Genomic DNA, 20,343 nt, shown 5'->3' with positions numbered 1-20,343 from the left:
GTATCCATGGGAAGGGGGGGATCTGGATCAGGACTATGTATTGTGCCTCTTAAGGGGGAAAATATGTGTGTGTGTGTGTGTGTGTGTGTGTGAGAGAGAGAGAGAGAGAGAGGGGTGGTGGTGGTGGAGGTGGGTGGTGGTGGTGCAGGGGTTGTGCCTTGGATAGCTGAGGGTGATGGCTTGGCCTCCCCTCCCCGGGTCTGTAGCCCTTGTGGGCAAATTCCACCCACACTGGGCTCACACTGTATATGCTGAGGTGCTGCTGCCAAAGGCAATTCTCGAAAAAGCTACTTCAGATCAGCAAGAGCCTTTTGTCAAAATCCTGCCTCTCCTTTAAACAGGCTTGAAAGGAGAACAAAGCAGCTTCAGAACTTGCCAAATCAAAGCGAGTGTGTGCAGGCCACACTGAGCTCCCAGTTCTGTCCTGATTAATGATGGCTCTGTGTTGGGCGGGCGGGCAGGGTGGGGGACACACAATATTTAATCAAGCCCTGATTATAGCGCACCAAGAAAAACTGGTGTGGGTCTTGCCCCCGCCGTGATGGCTTCCTGTCCTGAGCACATCCATTTCCCAACTGCCTCAACCCACCTGGAACTTGGCCCTGCCTGTGGCCCAATTTGCCTGGTGTGAGCTGGGGAGCTTTGCCTTTCAGCCCTGGAAGCGTCCAGGCTGGTGGGGTGGAGGGAGAGGCGGCAGCCCCCCTCGGCACTCTTCGGAGCTCCCGGTGCCAGAGCTTGGTTCTGGCATTCTGCCCAGGTGAGCACTGATGCAAATGTATGCTGACAAAGGGGGACATTGCAATGTGGCACCAGAGCCATCAACAAGCGGCCGCCCACCACTTGCTACCTGGCTGTGCAGGGCAGCAAGGAAAGGGTGAAATTGGAATCAGCGGAAGCCTCACGGGAGGGACCGGCTGTGACTGGGGGGGGGGGGGGGGAGGAGCACCCCTGCATGAGGAGTGGAAAGCCAGTCCTTGGCAGCATCGCCCCTTAGCAGGGCCAGGCAGAGGAGGGGATCTGCCGAAGAGGAGAGCCTGGAGCCCGGCTGCTGGTCTGAGCTACCCTTGCACCTTGCAGGGTGGGCCCAAGGCCTTCCACCCCTGAGGCAGGTCAGCAAATGCCACTTCCCCTCCCCTCTCCTGGGGTGCTGGCCTGCAAGCTGCCCAGGGCCACCTCTCCCCACTGCACCATGCTCTGAGAAAGGGCCCTGTCTTGTGATGTCCCTGGGTCTTCCCCGGAGCAAGGCACTGGGGTGACGGGGTGAGATTGCGCTGGAAATCCACAGGACGGCCTCTTCCCTGCCCCAGCAAGAAGGTGCTTCCAGGCTGACAGTTCACAGTTAATCCTGAAGCAGGAGATCTGCCACTGATGCAGCAAAGCCGAGGTGCAGGTGCCTTCCAGGGCCACCTTCACCCCAGGGCCTCACCTTGGGGCAGGGATGTGCTTTCTCACAGCTAGGCAGTGGGATGGGGGGGCACAACTGCCCTGGGGAGCCCTCGGAATTTGAAAGAGGAGCAAGAAGCAGCGGGGCTCCTCCCTGACAGCCACCCCCAGAACTCTCCTCCCTTGGATGGGCCATGCCGTGGCAGGGCTCCCAGCCCTTGTGCAGGGGCTGGAGACAGAGAAATGGCCTGGCCTGGTGTTCTTCCGTTCATTTGTTCTTTCTTGAATTTACTAAACACCTCTTCAGTAAATTTCTCTAGGCATTTTACAATGACAACAGCAATAATGCTGCAAATAAAATCACAATAAAATCAACAATATAAAACTAATAAATGTGCCAAAACAGCATAAAATACAGTATCCGGTATAAGAGGTAAAACCATATTACAGGGACTAGGATAATAAAACGTAAGTACACTAAAATATTTTTTAAAAAAGACTAAAAGATTTAAAAGGCCTGGGAGAACAGGAAACTCTTAGCCTGGTGCTGGGAAGACAGAACTGGGTGCCAGGCAAGTTTCCCCTGGGACAGCATTCCAGAGCCATGGGGCCACCACCATTGCCTCTCTTGTTGACACCCTCTTACACTCAGAGTCAGGGGGTACGTGAGGGTGGGCTTGCTTCTCTAGATGAAGTGCAGGCAGGCACATACGGGAGGAGGCATACCACCAGATACTGAGGCTTCAAGCTGTATTGAGCTTTTCAAGTCAAAACCAGCACTTTAGATTGGGCCCAGAAGTGAACTGGGAGCCAGTTGCGACAAGGGAGGACCAGTGTAGCTTCTGATCATAGCTTCTGGGTCCCAGTTAGAATTCTTTCAACCATAATTTGCACTATGCGACCTCAAAGGCAGTCCCACACATAGTGCATGACAGTAATCAAAATGGGAGATTACCAAGGCATGAATCTCTGCAGCGAAGACTATCCACCTCCAAAGAGAGTCATAACTGGGATACCAGCTGAAGCTGGTCAAAGAGTCCTGGCATTGTTGTGTGCAGAATTGATAAGGATTTATTGTATCTTGCAGGTGTGACTAGTTCTGTGTGTATGGGCTATGAGATAATGATGAATATATTCTTGAAGATGGAGGGCGGCTGCCATGAATGGGTCGGTCAAGTGCTGAGTGGAGTGGAGTCTGTCCTTAAAGCCCTTGTATTCTCTCTTGATCTGGTGAATCTTGGGCACTGTCTATATGCCCTGGAAGCCCCGAGGTGGCTCCGAATCTGCGCTGTGTTGGTTATATGATGCAGTCACCAATTCGGAGCCACCCTGGAGCAAAGAGCTGAAGAATCACAGCAGAAAAGTAAGGGACTGACCCCAACTTTTCCTGTCCGAGCAAGGTCAGCGCAGCTCTTACCCATCTGTCCTTGCTCAAGCACTGCACTGGGGAGGATGGGACATTCCTGGGTGGAAGGCGACCTCTCATTGGTTGCCAGAAACTGGGATGGGGTGGGCCTGGCTGCTGGAAAGCCGGCGCTGCCTCTGTCTGTGTAAATTATTTGCTGCCTTTTCATACCAGTGATACTGACGGTGGAGCGGCACCAACTCGGAGCCATGAACTTGGACACACCCGTTCAAGTTTGGGAAACAAGCTAGTTGGATGGAGCCAGAGTCAGTTACCCTTCTCAAGAGGTGCTCCAGGCATCCTCAAGCCCTACAAGTGATCTTTCGGGAGAGTGCAACCCCTTCTAGATGAGGTTGAATCCCATTCATCCAGTTGGGGGTGGGGGGCATCCACTACCGGTGCCTCTGTCTTGTCTGGACTGAGCTTCAGTTTGTTATTCCTCATCCAGCCAAGCCCAATTCATCACCCCCACAGCCTCCACTGGCTTCCAAGAGAACGGGAAATAGGGCTTTGTGTCCTCTGCCTACTGATGACACCATCTGGGTACTGGAGCCCATCCTCTGGTCCCCTTCCTTTGCTTCTGGTGACCAATCACTGGTTGTCCTCTGCCCTGGACCAACTCTGGCTCAATGCTGAAGCGAGGTCATGTGGTGGAAGGGCCGTGGTGATCTCGCTCTGAAGAAAAAAGGCGGGGTAAATCCCAACGTCTTTATGGCGCAGCCCCGTGGGGCCTGTGTCATAGAACTGATGTGGCGCTGATTCACTGCTACCCCAGGGCAAAGAGGATGTTTAGACAGCACCTTGATCTGTTGAATCTCAGATATACCCATTCAAGTTTAGGAAACAAGCTAGCTGGATGGAGCCAGAAGTTACTCATCTCAACAGCACACAACTGTGACCCCCACACAATGTTTTAGGCAGAGTTTTAGTTGTAACAGAATGATGCTTTTGCAAGGCCCAGGGAAAACGTAAGAGCATCTGCGGCACCACTGCACATGTGCTTACTTGGAAGTAAGTGATTATCCCTACCCAGGTTCTGTGCAGCCTTAGTTACATGCCTGATCTTTAGCCCACCTAATCCAGCGATACCAGAGAGACTCTCCAAGAAGAGGAAATTCCACCCAAGCACAGCAGGTACTGGGCGAGCCTCCACCTCTCTGTGGGGCTGCAGAAAGAATCCATGGGAACTGGGCAAAAGGGGGGCTGGCTTTTGGCCTTGCATGCATCCCCCCCAAATTATTATTCTCAAAAATGTTTTTTTTCCCCTCCCCAGACAATTCAAGCAACAGGTAAAATTCTATTCAAATGCAGACACTTTATCAGCTCCAGCTGTAATGAAAGTATGTCAAAACAGCAGCCACTGATTCTAGATTTGGTGGGGAGGGGAGAGACACTGTTTTCCAGTGTACCATGTTCTCTGTGTGGCTGTTTTTTAAATGAACTCTGGCTCCAAGCGGGAGGGTGTGCATATGGGGTGTGTGTGTGTGGGAAGATTCCACTTTATTTTTCTCTTCCAGTGTGAAAACATCCGGATGCTGGAAATGGCTGGGCTTTGTTGGCCTGCAGCCGGTTGGCGTTGCTGCTCCCTCTGTCCGCAGCAGTGCAAATACGAGCTTTGCAAGGCATCTAATCCTTCGCTGTGTCCGCATAGCCAGGAGCTCCTTGTTGCCAGACACAGTCTGTGGCCAGGACAAGCAGTTTGCTTAGGAAATCAAGGAGCAGCTGGATTATAGGATTAAGAATGAAATTAATTACTAATGACATGTGTGGGATGCCCCCCCCTTCTGACGTGGCTTCACGGAGTGCTCCTCTGAGGACAGCTGGTGGGAATAGGGTCTGGGACGCAGCCCCCACCCCAACACACACACACACACTCTCTCTCTCTCTCTCTCTCTCTCTCTCTCTCTCTCTCTCTCTCTCTCTCTCTCTCTCTCTCTCTCTCTCTCTCTCTTTGCCCTTGTCAGTGGAACAGCTCAGCAACCCCATGCAGTTGGTACATCCTGCTGGCTTGGCCTGGCCTCTTTGGGATGCTGGGTTCTGAGCTGTGAGCAGTTCCTTGTGACTGCAGCACGTGTTGCAGCAAGTGCTGCTTCTGGCGCGTTTGTCATTTCTGAACTGCCTCGGCCTCTTTCTCACAGATCTCTCTCTCTCCCCACCCATGTGGACCATCTAACATCGTTGGAGCATGGGTGTAGGGTTGGGCAGGGTTGGAAGCTCACCTAGTCTTAGGTCAAAAACTCTTCCTAATTCCCCCTGAACCCTTGGGTTTGCTTCTTAAGTTTCTACAGAGACGCTGCTATGCAGGAGGGAAGGATGTGGCCACAGAAATGCTCTGTTCCCCAACAAGAGTATGAGGTGCTGATGGCGTCCACACCTTGAGCTTCTCCCTACAGTGATATGGTGTGCTCTGAGCTCCTCACAGCTTATGGCTCTGTTGTTGGGCTTTTAAAAAGAAATCTGCCACTTAATTGTTTGCTTTCTCAAATAGTTTTATTTTATTTTATTTTTAAAAAGATGATGTTGTTGCCCTTGATTGGCAGGGAAACATGATATGAACACTTTAAATCCAACAACCAGGGCTTGCTGTCATGGCAGCTCTATGCTCCCACCCAGAGTATCAGAAGCAGGATGCTGCACCCATGTCCTGCTTGTGGGCTTCCCACAGGCAACTGGCTGGTCACTCGCAAACAGAGTGTAGACTAGAGCAGCCTTTGGTCTGGCCCAGCAGGGCTCCTATTATTATTATTATTATTATTATTATTATTATTATTATTATTATTATTATTATTATTATTATTCCGTCAACGCACATGGTGCTGTACATTTGTTTGTTTGTTTATTCATTCAGTCGCTTCCGACTCTTCGTGACTTCATGGACCAGCCCACGCCAGAGATTTCTGTCGGCTGTCGCCACCCCTAGCTCCCCCAAGGTCAGGTCTGTCACTTCCAGAATATCATCCATCCATCTTGCCCTTGGTCGGCCCCTCTTCCTTTTGCCTTCCACTTTCCCTAGCATCAGCCTCTTCTCCAGGGTATCCTGTCTTCTCATTCTGTGGCCAAAGTACTTCAGTTTTGCCTTTAATACCATTCCCTCAAGTGAGCAGTCTGGCTTTATTTCCTGGAGTATGGACTGGTTTGATCTTCTTGCAGTCCAAGGCACTCTCAGAATTTTCCTCCAACACCACAGTTCAAAAGCATCTATCTTCCTTCGCTCAGCTTTCCTTATGGTCCAGCTCTCGTAGCCATAGGTTACTACGGGGAATACCATTGCTTTAACTATGCGGACCTTTGTTGTCAGTGTGGTGTCTCTGCTCTTAACTATTTTATCGAGATTTGTCATTGCTCTCCTCCCAAGAAGTAAATGTCTTCTGATTTCCTGGCTGCAGTCAGCGTCTGCAGTAATCTTTGCGCCCAGAAATACAAAGTCTGTCACTGCCTTCACGTTTTCTCCCTCTATTTGCTAGTTATCAATTAAGCTGATTGCCATAATCTTGTTTTTTTTTTAGGTTTAACTGCAACCCGGCTTTTGCACTTTCTTCTTTCACCTTTGTCATAAGGCTCCTCAGCTCCTCCCCGCTTTCAGCCATCAAAATGGTGTCATCTGCATATCTGAGATTGTTAATGTTTCTTCCTGCGATTTTAACTCCAGCCTTGGATTCGTCAAGCCCAGCATGTAGCATGATGTGTTCTGCATACAAGTTGAATAGGTAAGGTGAGAGTATGTAACCCTGCCGTACTCCTTTCCCAATCTTAAACCAGTCTGTTGTTCCGTAGTCTGTTCTTACCGTTGCTACTTGTTCATTATACAGATTCCTCAGGAGGCAGACAAGATGACTTGGTATCCCCATCAAGAACTTGCCACAGTTTGTTATGATCCACACAGTCAAAGGCTTTAGAATAGTCAATAAAACAAATAGATGTTTTTCTGGAACTCCCTGGCTTTCTCCATTATCCAGCGGATATTGGCAATTTGTTCTCTAGTTCCTCTGCCTTTTCTAAACCCAGCTTGTACATCTGGCATCTCGCTCCATGAATTGCTGGAGTCTACCTTGCAGGATCTTGAGCATTACCTTGCTGGCATGTGAAATAAGTGCCACTGTCCGATAGTTTGAACATTCTTTAGTGTTTCCCTTTTTTGGTATGGGGATATAAGTTGATTTTTTTCAAGTCTGATGGCCATTCTTGTGTTTTCCAAATTTGCTGGCATATGGCATGCATCACCTTGACAGCATCATCTTGCAATATTTTAAACAGTTCAGCTGGGATACCGTCGTCTCCTGCTTCCTTGTTATTAGCAATGCTTCTTAAGGCCCATTCAACCTCACTCTTCAGGATGTCTGGCTCTAACTCACTGACCACACCGTCTGAGCTATCCCTGATATTATTATCCTTCCTATACAGATCTTCCGTATATTCTTGCCACCTTTTCTTGATCTCTTCTGTTTCTGTTAGGTCCTTGCCATCTTTGTTTTTGATCATACCCATTTTTGCCTGGAATTTACCTCCAATGTGTCTAATTTTCTGGAAGAGGTCTCTTGTCCTTCCTATTCTATTGTCTTCTTCCACTTCCGCGCATTGCTTGTTTAAAAATAATTCCTTATCTCTTCTGGCTAACCTCTGGAATTTTGCATTTAATTGGGCATATCTCCCCCTATCACTGTTGCTTTTTGCTTTCCTTCTTTCTTGGGCTACTTCCAGTGTCTCAGCAGACAGCCATCTTGCCTTCTTGGTTTTCTTTTTCTTTGGGACGTTTTTTGTTGCCACCTCTTGGACAATGTTGCGAACTTCTATCCATAGTTCTTCCGGGACCCTATCTACTAAATCTAGTCCCTTAAATCTATTCTTCACTTCCACTGCATATTCATTAGGAATATTAGTGAGCTCATATCTAACTGATCTGTGGGTCTTCCCTATTCTCTTTAGTTTGATTCTAAATTGTGCAATAAGAAGTTCGTGATCTGAACTACAGTCAGCTCCAGGTCTTGTTTTTACCGTCTGTATAGATGTCTGCCACCTTTGGCTGCAAAGGATGTAGTCAATCTGATTTCGGTGCCAGCCATCTGGTGAAGTCCATGTATAAAGCCGTCTTTTAGGTTGTTGGAAGAGAGTGTTTGTTATGCAAAGTGAGTTGTCCTGGCAAAATTCTATCAGCCTATGTCCCGCTTCATTTTGTTCTCCTAGACCATGCTTACCTGTAATTCCAGATGTCATTTGACTACCCACCTTGGCGTTCCAGTCTCCTGTAATGAAAATAACATCTCTTTTTGGTGTATTATCCAGTAGGTGCTGCAGATCTGATAGAACTGATCTACTTCTACTTCTTCAGCATCTGTGGTTGGGGCATATATTTGGATCACTGTGATGTTAAATGGCTTACCCTGAATTCGAATTGAGATCATTCTATCATTTTTTGGATTGTATCCAAGCACTGCTTTAGCCACTTTATTATTATTTATGAAGGCTACTCCATTTCTTCTGTGATCCTCTTGTCCACAGTAGTAGATCTGGTGGTGATCTGATGTGAAGTGGCCCATTCCAGTCCATTTCAGTTCACTGACACCCAATATATCTATATTTAATCTTGACATCTCACCAATAACCACATCCAATTTCCCTGGCTCATAGATTTTATATTCCAGGTTCCTATGGTGTGTTGATCTTTAGAACATCGGATTCGTCGTTCACCACCAGCACCGTCGGCCGCTAGCCGTCCTTTCAGCTTTGAGCTAGCTGCGTCATCACATCTGGGGCTAGTTGAACTTATTCTCTGTTCCTCCCCAGTAGCATTTTGACCATCTTCCGACCTGGGGGTCCCATCTTCCGATGGTATACCGACATATCTCTGGTTGTACTGATCCATTTAGTTTTCACGGCAAGAATACTGGGGTGGGTTGCCATTACCTTCACCCTGCCACATAGGCTTACATTCTAATAAAATCATAAAACAATAACAGATGTAAGAGAATGCACCAAATAGGCTCAGGGGACAATAAAACTAACAGTGTAAAAGTAAGACCAAAGTCAAGTTCTAAAAGTTATAGAAAAAAGAAAAGTTTTCAATTGAGCTTTAAAAACAGTAATTGAAGTTGTGTTCCGCAAATGCTCTGGAAGAGAATTCCAGGCAGCAAGAGAAAATGGACGAAGCTGAGCAAGAGAAGTAGAGACCCTTGGGCGGGTAAGAAACATGGCATTCAATGCATGAAGAGCATGAGCGGGGCAATAATGTGAGATGAGAGAGGAAAGATAGGAAGGAGCTAGACTGTGACAGGCTTTGAAAGTCAACAGGAGAAGCTTTGAGAACTACAAGTTCAACCACAGCTTTTAAAGCTCAACTAAAAACTTTTCTTTTTCCTAAAGCTTTTAAAACTTGATGTTGTGCAGACTTCTACTGTTACTTTCTACTGTTAGTTTTTCCCTACCCAGTGCCTGCTTACCCTACCCTGTACCTGTTTGCATTCTCTTCCCCTCCTTATTGTTTTACTATGATTTTATTAGATTGTAAGCCTATGCGGCAGGGTCTTGCTATTTACTGTTTTACTCTGTACAGCACCATGTACATTGATGGTGCTATATAAATAAATAAATAATAATAATAATAATAATAATATATTGGATTCTGAGGTGAATTGGAAGCCAATGAAGAGATTTCAGAAGTGGAGTAACATGATCAGAATGATGAGCCAAGAAGATGATCTTAGCAGCAGAATGATGAATAGAGACCAACGAATTGATATGAGAAGAAGGAGGGCCAGTCAGAAGGTTACAATAGTCCAGCCGAGAATTAACCAATGCATGAACAAGAGTCTTGGCAGAAAATTTTAAATAATTGTATGATTTTAAATAATCAAAGAAGAGGTAACCACCATCTCTGGGCCAGAGAACAGACTCTTGGTGCTCCCAACACACACCCTAGACTCTGTCTTGCCATTTTCAATTCCCAAATCTGACCCACCCACCCACCCACCCACTATGGAAATTGGGGGGGGGGCATTTATGTATCTGGTTGGCTACATTCCAGCTCAAAATGTGTTATGTGGAGACCTCCCTGGATTATGGTGCCTGAACATCCCTTGCCAGTTTGCTGTGTAGTGATCCAATAAGCCTCCCTGTGAATCCCTGAGTTCCCTCCAGCCCACACCCACCACCACCACCATCACCACCAGGCCTAGACAACCCTGAAAGCCTCTGCCACTGGTGACGCCAGGCTAATTGGTTTCAAACCAATTGTAGGTCACTAATTAGTAAGTATATTGAACTCTGCTCAGCTTAGGGACACAATTAAAAGTTTGCCCTAATTAAGCAGAGGTAATTAATAGAGCTGAAATTTCTTGGAGAGTAATTAATCAAGGAATTCAGAACAAATCAATGCGGGCAAAGAGACAAGCGTACAAGTGAGAGACAAGCCACAGCAAGCCAGGCAGCAGGGAACAGGGGCCTCGGGTTGGGGGGACGTGGGCTGGCTGGCCACTGAGCAAGGCACACCACCAGGCCTTCTCTTGGCCTCCCTTGAGACTCCCCTCTGGTAAGGATGGCTTCTGAGCCAGAGCTCCAGGGATTGTAGCCCCGGAGTCTGTTGCTAACACCAGGAAAGATGTGGCATGATGCTAAAGAAGACGCTGCTTTTCAGGAGGACCTCTGCCTCCCAACACACAGACACATCTAGGAATGAAAGGAAGAGAGAGGCAGGGGGAGTGATGATCCTTCTTGACTTTTCAGCAACTTTTGTTACTATCAGCCATGGTGTCGTCCTGGTGTGTCTGTTGGATTTAGCTGGGAGCTTTTGTGGTGATTCTGCTCTTTGTCAGACAAATTTGATCTCATTTTTTGATAAGGTAACCTCCCTTGTGGACTGTGGGAATGCTGTGGACGTCATATGTCTTGACTTCAGCAAAGCTTTTGACAAAGTACCACATGACATTCTGATTAACAAACTAGCTAAAAGTGGGCTAGATGGAACAACTATTCGGTGGATTCACAGTTGGCTACAGAATCGGACTCAAAGAGTACTTATCAATGGAACCTTCTCAAACTGGGGAGAGGCAACGAGTGGGGTGCCGCAGGGCTCAGTCCTGGGCCCAGTGCTCTTCAACATTTTTATTAATGATTTGGATGAGGAGGTGCAGGGAACGCTGATCAAATTTGCAGATGACACAAAATTGGGTGAGATAGCTAATACCCTGGAAGACAGAAACAAACTTCAAAGTGATCTTGATAGGCTGGAGTGCTGGGCTGAAAACAACAGGATGAAATTTAATAGGGATAAATGCCAAGTTCTACATTTAGGAAATAGAAACCACAGTTACAAGATGGGGGATCCTTGGCTCAGCAATACTACAAATGCGAAGGATCTTGGAATTGTTGTAGATCACAAGCTGAATATGAGCCAACAGTGCGATATGGCTGCAAGAAAGGCAAATGCTATTTTGGGCTGCATTAATAGAAGTATAGTTTCCAAATCACGTGAGGTACTGGTTCCTCTCTATTCGGCCCTGGTTAGGCCTCATCTAGAGTATTGTGTCCAGTTCTGGGCTCCACAATTCAAGAAGGACGCAGACAAGCTGGAGCGTGTTCAGAGGAGGGCAACCAGGATGATCAGGGGTCTGGAAACAAAGCCCTCTGAAGAGAGACTGAAAGAACTGGGCATGTTTAGCCTGGAGAAGAGAAGGCTGAGGGGAGACATGATAGCACTCTTCAAATACTTCAAAGGTTGTCACACAGAGGAGGGCCAGGATCTCTTCTCGATCCTCCCAGAGTGCAGGACACGGAATAACGGGCTCAAGTTAAAGGAAGCCAGATTCCGGCTGGACATCAGGAAAAACTTCCTGTTAGAGCAGTACAACAATGGAATCAGGGTGGATTCCTGCATTGAGCAGGGGGTTGGACTCGATGGCCTTGTAGGCCCCTTCCAACTCTGCTATTCTATGATTTTTCTATGAGGTTTTCAGAAGATTTTATTTATTTATTACATTTATATACCGCCCCATAGCTGAAGCTCTCTGGGTAGTTTACAAAAGTTAAAAACAGTAAACATTAAAGAAGTATACACAATTTTAAACCATCAAAAACATAAGTGCAACAGTATAAAAACAACAGTATCCATTTAAAAGCAGCAGTTCTGGGATGCTGGGGGATTTCTGCTCAACTCCGTAGCATCTTTACTTAAGGCTCCTACAAGATTCTATCTTGTCTGCGAACTGTTGAACATCTACATGAAGCTCAGTCCAGACAAGACAAGAGGCACAGCTAGTGGATGCCCCCACCCCCCTCTACCAGATGAGTGGGATTCAGCCTCATCTAGAAGGGGCTGCAGTCTCCTGAAAGATCGGTTGTAGGGCTTGGGGATGCCTGGAGCAGCTCTTGAAATGTGCAACTGCTGCTTGCTCCACCCAACTAGCTTGTTTCCCAAACTTGAATGGGTGTGTCCAAGATTCACCAGATTAAGAGAGAATACAATGGCTTTAAAGGACAGACTCTGCTCAGATATAGATTAGCAAATCTTTACCAAGTGTTATGGGCTTCAAGAATTAATGGATAGGTAGTGGTCCCTGAAACTTCTCCCAAGCCAGACAACACAAATATATATTGCTCAAAAAGTCTAAGGGCTTTGCTAGACCTACCTTAGAATCCAGTGGTGAGGAGGGGCCAGCCCGTGCTAGAAGTAGAGCGGGCTGTTGCTCCTTTCCACACGTCAGACGCGATGGCGTAAAGGAAAGCCCCGTCGTGTCCTCCATTTTGTTCGAGCCTTAAAGGGCCAGGTGTGCAGGAGCACACCAGCAGCTAAGGTAGGGTTTTTTATTATTAAAAACAGAATTCCTCACCCCCTTTCCCTGATTTCCCCACCCTGGCCGCGATTCCCCCCCCGATCTCTGGTTTCCCCCCCGATCTCTGGTTTCCCCCCATCCCCCATGGCTCCAATTCCCCCCCATAACTCGCAATCTCCGATTCCCCCCCCCCATGGCTCTGATTCCTCCCATCCCCCATGGCTCCCATTCCCCCCGATCTCCCCACCCTGCCCTGATGGCCGCAGCACTCCTGCAGAGCGCTGTGTGCCATCCGCCACTTTTCCCAGCTACTCATGAGTAATTGCGGTAGCTGGGAAAAGCGGTCTACATGCCTGCGGTCTCAGGCTCAGCCTGAGACCTTGGAAAATACTGGGCCACAAGCGGTGCCGGTTACCCCAGGGCCAGGGAGGTTTGACCCCTGTCTGACCCCAGGATCCCCTGTGCATCATCTGGACACACAGGGACGAGCTCAGGCCTCACACTGGGCTAACCCCTCATCTAGCAAAGGCCTAAGAGAATTACAAACTTTAGCAAAGATGAGAAAGATCACAAACTTCCCTAAATACACACAAGTTATTATTAATAATATACAAATTACTAAAAGTACTATGCTATCGATAGCACAATAAAGCCTCGCTTCCTCTCAACCTAACAGTCCATTTCAAGGCCTGGCGGGCGAAGACAGTGGGTTTCTCATTCTCCCAGGATCTCTCTCCCAACCTGATAAAACTCTGGCCTTTTATAACCCTCATGATGCCAATGACCTCACCCAGAATAGTTTTGGAGCTGGTCATGCCACCATTCCCATCTGCCAATGATACCAGTGACTCCCAGATGGAGGTGTCCTTGCTAAGTTAAGCTACATGCTGCTTCCAGCCCTTGACTGACCCATTCGTTGCAGCCTCCCTCCACCTACAAGAATATATTCCATTGCTCATCGTTATCTCACAACACGGACATGCAGAACTAGTCACATCTACGAGATACAACAAACACTTATTGATTCTACAGACTGCAGTGCATATTCTGCTACACTGTTCTGTTCTCTAATCCTCCCTTTTGAAGAAGAAGAAAAGAACTCTGTTAAATAAGAAAGCCTGCATCCACCTCAGGAAACACCAAGAAGGGAATGGCCCTCCAGCCTTGTGTGGCTGCCACAAGCACAGATGCTCTGCTAAGCAGGAGCCTCTTTTTGGACTCTCCAAATCCATCATTAAAGCCTATGATAATCTTCAGGAACATTCATGTCAAAAATCTTAGCAACAAAATTAAGCTGCTCCACTATGTTTTGACTGCACAAAATCAATATTAATTATAGGTGGAGAAAGATGTTGCTTAGAAGGTGCCTCAACCTGGGATTGCAAGAGGCGGTGGCACTGCACTCAGCAGCTGAAACTTGCTTGCACAAATTGCTTCCCATGCTTCCCAGGCCAACATTTTCAATTTTTCAGAATGTCATCTCTGAATATAGCTGTAAGCCAGAGACTACATGCCAGAGCGCCGTTCAGTTAGAGCTGGCTGAAACCCAAGAGTAGCAGGTGGTCCAAGCCTGGAAGATGTTCTGCTTCTCATATGGTGTGTGTGTGTGTGTGTATGTATATATATATTTGCCTAGAGTCTGTTGCCCATGGGGCAGCAGCTGGGGCAGAAAGGCATCCCATGGATCTGGGCAGAGCAGTTCCAGGGAGAGCGTGCAATTTCAACACTGAAGGGAAAAGAGTGAAACAGCTTCCCCACGAGGATCTGAAATACTCCCCAAACCAACCTTAGCTGCTATTAACAAATTAACCTTCCAGCTGCTCCGTAAACCCTCAGAGGATCCTATTCATGTCTAGTTTGCCCCCAAGCAGATGATGAGGCTTGAGGAAAAGGGAAGGGGCTAGTCAGAGAGGGGCTTTGAAGAAAATGCAGACCATGGGGGGTATATGCATGCGTGTGTGTGTGTGTGTGCAGGGTTAAGGTAAGGAGTATGGGTAAAGCTGGCCAAGGGAGAGGGGCTCCAGAGGAAGTGGGACAATGTGAGGGGTCTGCTGAGAAGTGGGGCCTGAGGGAACAATGGGCAGTGGGGACTTGATGGATCTGACATGGGATGATTCAGGCAGAACTGGAGAGAAGGGCTGGCATGGAGCACCACGTGAACCGCAGGCAGGCTGGTAGTGAGGAGGCATGGGTGGGCTGGGGACTGTGACCAGGGAGATCAGGGAAACTCATTCTAACCCTGGAATTCGGCTAGCGGTGAATTTTCCTGCCATTGCAACCAGGCAACCTCCCTAAGAGGGTATCAAGGGCTGAGAAACAGGTGAGAAGCCAGAGGGTGACAAGGCTGCCAGTCTAAACCTGGGATTGCACCAGCCATCTGGTGCACACACCACCTCCACCAAACCACCTCATCTAGCTTCCCCTTTAGACTACACCCTTTCCAATTCTCACTGATGAGCCTTCTCCTTGGGCATCTCCATTGGTCAATGTCTTTATAGCAGGTGATCACAATAACACTGACTAGCAAGAATCACGGCATCACCATTATTATTATTATTATTATTAATAATAATAATATAGCACCAAGAATGTACTTGGTACTGTACAGAATATACAAATAAAACAGTAATAACCTGTGTAGAGGCTTGCAGTCTAAAATCACATTAAAACATATGAAGCGGGGAAGGGGTTACGCAAAACAGAAATAAGGGAATAGTCATAGCAATGAGAACAGTAAATCAGGATAAAATACCAAAAGCTATGGAAAACAGATTTTTATTTATTTATTTATTTATTTTTATTTATTTAGAATATTTATATACCGCTCCTCATTGAAAAAATTTCGGAGCGGTGTACAAGGTAAAATGAAAATAAAAACAGAATAAAACAGTTAAAACAAAATTTAAAAAGAAGCAAAACAACAACAGAAATCCAAGGCTGCATGTTAAAGAAAGGCTTCTTGGAATAAAGATGTTTTCAGGAGGCGCCAAAAGGAGTACAAGGTTGGCGCCTGCTTGACCTCCAGAGGCAGGGAATTCCACAGGAGGGGCACCGCCACGCTGAAGGCTCTTCCCCTGGTGGATTCCAATCGGAGGATGGATCTATGTGGAAACACCAGGAGCAGGCCCTCGGATGACCTCAGTGACCGGGCAGGTTGGTAAGGGAGAAGGTGCTCTCTCAGGTATCCTGGTCCCAAGTTGTTTAGGGCTTTGTACACAAGTACAAGAACCTTAAACCTGGCCCGGTAGCGAATAGGCAGCCAGTGCAGTTCCCTCAGCAGAGGAGTTACATGCTGGAAAGGGGCAGCTCCAGACAACAGCCGAGCTGCAGCATTCTGCACTAGCTCCAGCTTCCGGAGCAGCTTCAAGGGCAGCCCCACATAGAGTGCATTGCAGTAATCCAATCTTGAGGTAACCAATGCCTGTGCAGGATGGGTGGGAGTATCTAAAAAATGAAATTTTAAAGGCACAGTTACAAACAATTCCAACAAGGAGAAAAGATAGAAGACAACAGAGGAAACCAATGTGGCTCCACAAAAAGCTTATTGATGAACTGAAAACAAAAAGGGATACATATAGGAAGTGGAAGGAAGGCCAGGCTACATAAGAAGAGTACAGACAAGTGGCGCAGAAGTGCCGAAATGGCGTCAGGAAGGCTAAAGCTGTGAATGAGCTGAGATTAGCGAGGGATGCTAAAAGCAATAAAAAGGCTTTCTTCAGATACGTGAGTAGTAAAAGACAGAGGAAAGAAATGGTGGTTCAACTGCTTAATGAGGATGGCAAATTGATAACAGATGACAAAGAAAAGGCTGAAGTGCTCAATTCCTACTTTGCCTCGGTCTTCTCCCAAAAGCGGGTCTATGACCCCCCTGGAAAAAGTGAAGCAGAAGTTGAGGGGGCAGGATTGCAGTTTGAGATTGATAAACAAATGGTCAAAGAACACCTAATTTCCTTGAATGAGTTCAAATCTCCAGGGCCCGATGAACTGCATCCAAGAGTAATGAAGGAGCTAGCGGAAGAACTCTCAGAACCTTTGTCTATTATCTTTGCAAAATCATGGAAGACGGGTGAGGTGCCGGATGACTGGAGGAGGGCTAACGTTGTCCCTATCTTCAAAAAGGGCAAAAAGGAGGAACCTGGGAACTACAGACCAGTCAGTCTGACATCCATCCCTGGGAAAATTCTGGAGCAGATTTTAAAGAAGTCAATCTGTAACCACCTTGAAATCAATGCAGTGATTACTAGAAGCCAACATGGATTTGTCAGGAACAAATCCTGTCAGACTAATTTGATCTCATTTTTTGATAGGATAACCTCCCTTGTGGACTGTGGGAATGCTGTGGACGTCATATATCTTGACTTCAGCAAAGCTTTTGACAAAGTACCCCATGACATTCTGATTAACAAACTAGCTAAAAGTGGGCTAGTTGGAACAACTATTAGGTGGATCCACAGTTGGCTACAGAATCGGACTCAAAGAGTACTTATCAATGGAAGTTTCTCAAACTGGGGAGAGGCAACGAGTGGGGTGCCGCAGGGCTCAGTCCTGGGCCCAGTGCTCTTCAACATTTTTATTAATGATTTGGACGAGGAGGTGCAGGGAACGCTGATCAAATTTGCAGATGACACCAAATTGGGTGGGATAGCTAATACCCTGGAAGACAGAAACAAACTTCAAAGTGATCTTGATAGGCTGGAGTGCTGGGCTGAAAACAACAGAATGAAATTTAATAGGGATAAATGCCAAGTTCTACATTTAGGGAATAGAAACCAAATGCACAGTTACAAGATGGGGGACACTTGGCTCAGCAATACTACAAACGAGAAAGATCTTGGAATTGTTGTAGATCACAAGCTGAATATGAGCCAACAGTGCGATATGGCTGCAAGAAAGGCAAATGCTATTTTGGGCTGCATTAATAGAAGTATAGCTTCCAAATCACGTGAGGTACTGGTTCCTCTCTATTCGGCCCTGGTTAGGCCTCATCTAGAGTATTGTGTCCAGTTCTGGGCTCCACAATTCAAGAAGGATGCAGACAAGCTGGAGCGTGTTCAGAGGAGGGCAACCATGATGATCAGGGGTCTAGAAACAAAGCCCTATGAAGAGAGACTGAAAGAACTGGGCATGTTTAGCCTGGAGAAGAGAAGATTGAGGGGAGACATGATAGCACTCTTCAAATACTTAAAAGGTTGTCACACAGAGGAGGGCCAGGATCTCTTCTCGATTCTCCCAGAGTGCAGGACACGGAATAACGGGCTCAAGTTAAAGGAAGCCAGATTCCGGCTGGACATCAGGAAAAACTTCCTGACTGTTAGAGCAGTGCGACAATGGAATCAGTTACCTAGGGAGGTTGTGGGCTCTCCCACACTAGAGGCATTCAAGAGGCAGCTGGACAAGCCTCTGTCAGGGATGCTTTAGGGTGGATTCCTGCATTGAGCAGGGGGTTGGACTCGATGGCCTTGTAGGCCCCTTCCAACTCTGCTATTCTATGATTCTATGATTCTGTACCACCGTGGCCAAGCTATCCCTGTCCAGGAGAGGCCATAGTTGGCGAACCAACCGAAGATGGTAAAAGGCACTCCGAGCCGTGGCGGCTACTTGAGCCTCCAACGACAGAAATGGGTCTAAGAGTACCCCCAAACTACGAACCTGTTCTTTCAGAGGCAGAGCAACCCCATCCAGAACAGGCAATGAGCCTGTCTCCCAGACTCGGGAACCACTCACCCACAGGGCTTCCGTCTTGCCAGGATTTAGTCTCAGTTTATTGGCCCTCATCCAGCCCATTACTGAGTCTAGGCACTGGTCCAGGACTTGCACAGCCTCACCTGATTCAGTTGTCACAGGGAGATAGAGCTGTGTGTCATCAGCGTATTGATGGCATTTAGCTCCAAATCCCCTAATGACCGCTCCCAACAGCTTCATATAGATGTTAAATAACATTGGGGACAAGATGGTGCCCTGCGGCACTCCATAGCTCAATTGCCAGGAGGCTGAGGACTGGTCACCCAATGCTACTCTCTGAAAACGACCCCGTAGGTAGGACCGGAACCACTGTAAAACAGTGCCTCCGATGCCCATCCCACAGAGTCGATCCAGGAGGATACCATGGTCAATGGTATCAAAAGCCACCGAGAGATCGAGCAGGATTCACAGGGTTGCATTCCCCCTATCCCTCTCTCGAAAAAGGTCATCCATCAGGGTGACCAAGGCTGATTCCGTCCCCTAACCAGAACGGAACCCAGGCTGGAATGGATCTAGATAATCAGTATCCTCCAAGAGTGCCTGCAGTTGCTCCGCCACAACCCTCTCAAGTACCTTCCCTAAAAAAGGAGTGTTAGCAACTGGGCGGTAGTTGCCTAATACCATCGGATCCAGTGTGGGCTTCCTCAGGAGTGGTCGCACTACTGCCTCCTTAAGGACAGCAGGGACCACCCCTTCCCGGAGAGAAGCATTTCTCACCCCCTGGACTCACCCAGTCAGACCCCCTCAGCTTGCTTTTATAAGCCAGGAGGGACAGGGATCGAGAGGGCAAGTGGTCGGCCGCACTGCTGCAAGCACCTTGTCCACATCATCAGGCCACAATAACTGGAACTGATCCCACAAAATTGGGCAGATGGTGGCATCGGACACCTCAACTGGAGCTGCACTAAAAACAACGTCAAGCTCGCTGCGGAGAGAAGCAGTCTTGTCCTCAAAGTGTGATGCAAAAAGGTCACAGCGGGTCCTTGACGGAGCCAGGGCCCCATTTGCTGGGGAGGATGTTGGCAGCCCCCGGACCACCCGGAAGAGCTCCGCTGGACGGCTACTCGAGGACGCAATGGAGGCAGCAAAATAAGCCTTCTTTGCTGCCCGCACTGCCACGCAATAGGCACGATTATGCGCTCTACAGCGTGCTCGGTCATCTTCGCTTCGAGTCTTGAGCCATTTGCGCTCCAGTCGACGTCCAGCCTGTTTCATTGACCGCAACTCCTTGGTATACCAAGGAGCAGAGCGGGCTCTACAGGACCGGAGAGGACACTCAGGTGCGATCAAGTCGATGGCCCTCCGCATCTCACCATTCCACAGTGAGGCTGGGGCCTCAGCTGGATCACCAGCTCTCTCCACTGGAAAATCCCCAAGAGCATTCAGAAATCCATTGGATTCCATCAGTCTCCTCCTCAGTCATACAAACAACACAGTCACATTTCTCACTTGTGGTAACCAGCCACTGGTCACAGATGGACATCAGGCTACTACCAACTAATGAGTTTTCAAACACGTTTTAAAATCTAAGATGGAACTCGTAGTTCGTAGATGCTCAGGAAGCGCATTCCAAGCAAATGGGGCAGCCAAAGTGCCAGGCAAGAGAGATCAAAGCTCTTGGGCGGGACAGCAACATAGCATTTGAAGAACGGAGGATACGAGGGGGATGGTAGAGTGAAATGAGAGAGGAGGGATAAGAAAGCACAAGACCATGACACAATTTAAATGTCAGCAAAAGAAGCTTATATTGAATTCTATATGGAATCGGAAGCCAATGGAGAGATTTCAACAAAGGAGAAACATGGTCAAAGCAATAAGCCAAGAAAATAATCTTGGCTGCAGAATGGTGAAGAGAGACCAAAGAGGAAAGATGAACAGAAGGAAGACCAGTCAAGAGAAGATTGCAAAAGTCCAAACGGGAGATAACCAAAGCATGTACAAGAGTCTTAGCAGAAGATGCAGATAAGAACTGACAGATCCTAGCAATGTTATATAGGAAAAAGTGGCAGGACTTGGCTACAGCCTCGACATGTGAGGAGAAGGAAAGTGAAG

The sequence above is a fragment of the Elgaria multicarinata genome, chromosome 17, assembly GCF_023053635.1.
Source record: "Elgaria multicarinata webbii isolate HBS135686 ecotype San Diego chromosome 17, rElgMul1.1.pri, whole genome shotgun sequence".
Classification (NCBI taxonomy): domain Eukaryota; kingdom Metazoa; phylum Chordata; class Lepidosauria; order Squamata; family Anguidae; genus Elgaria; species Elgaria multicarinata.
The sequence above is the reverse complement of the archived record's forward strand: the minus strand, read 5'-3'. Positions refer to the sequence as shown.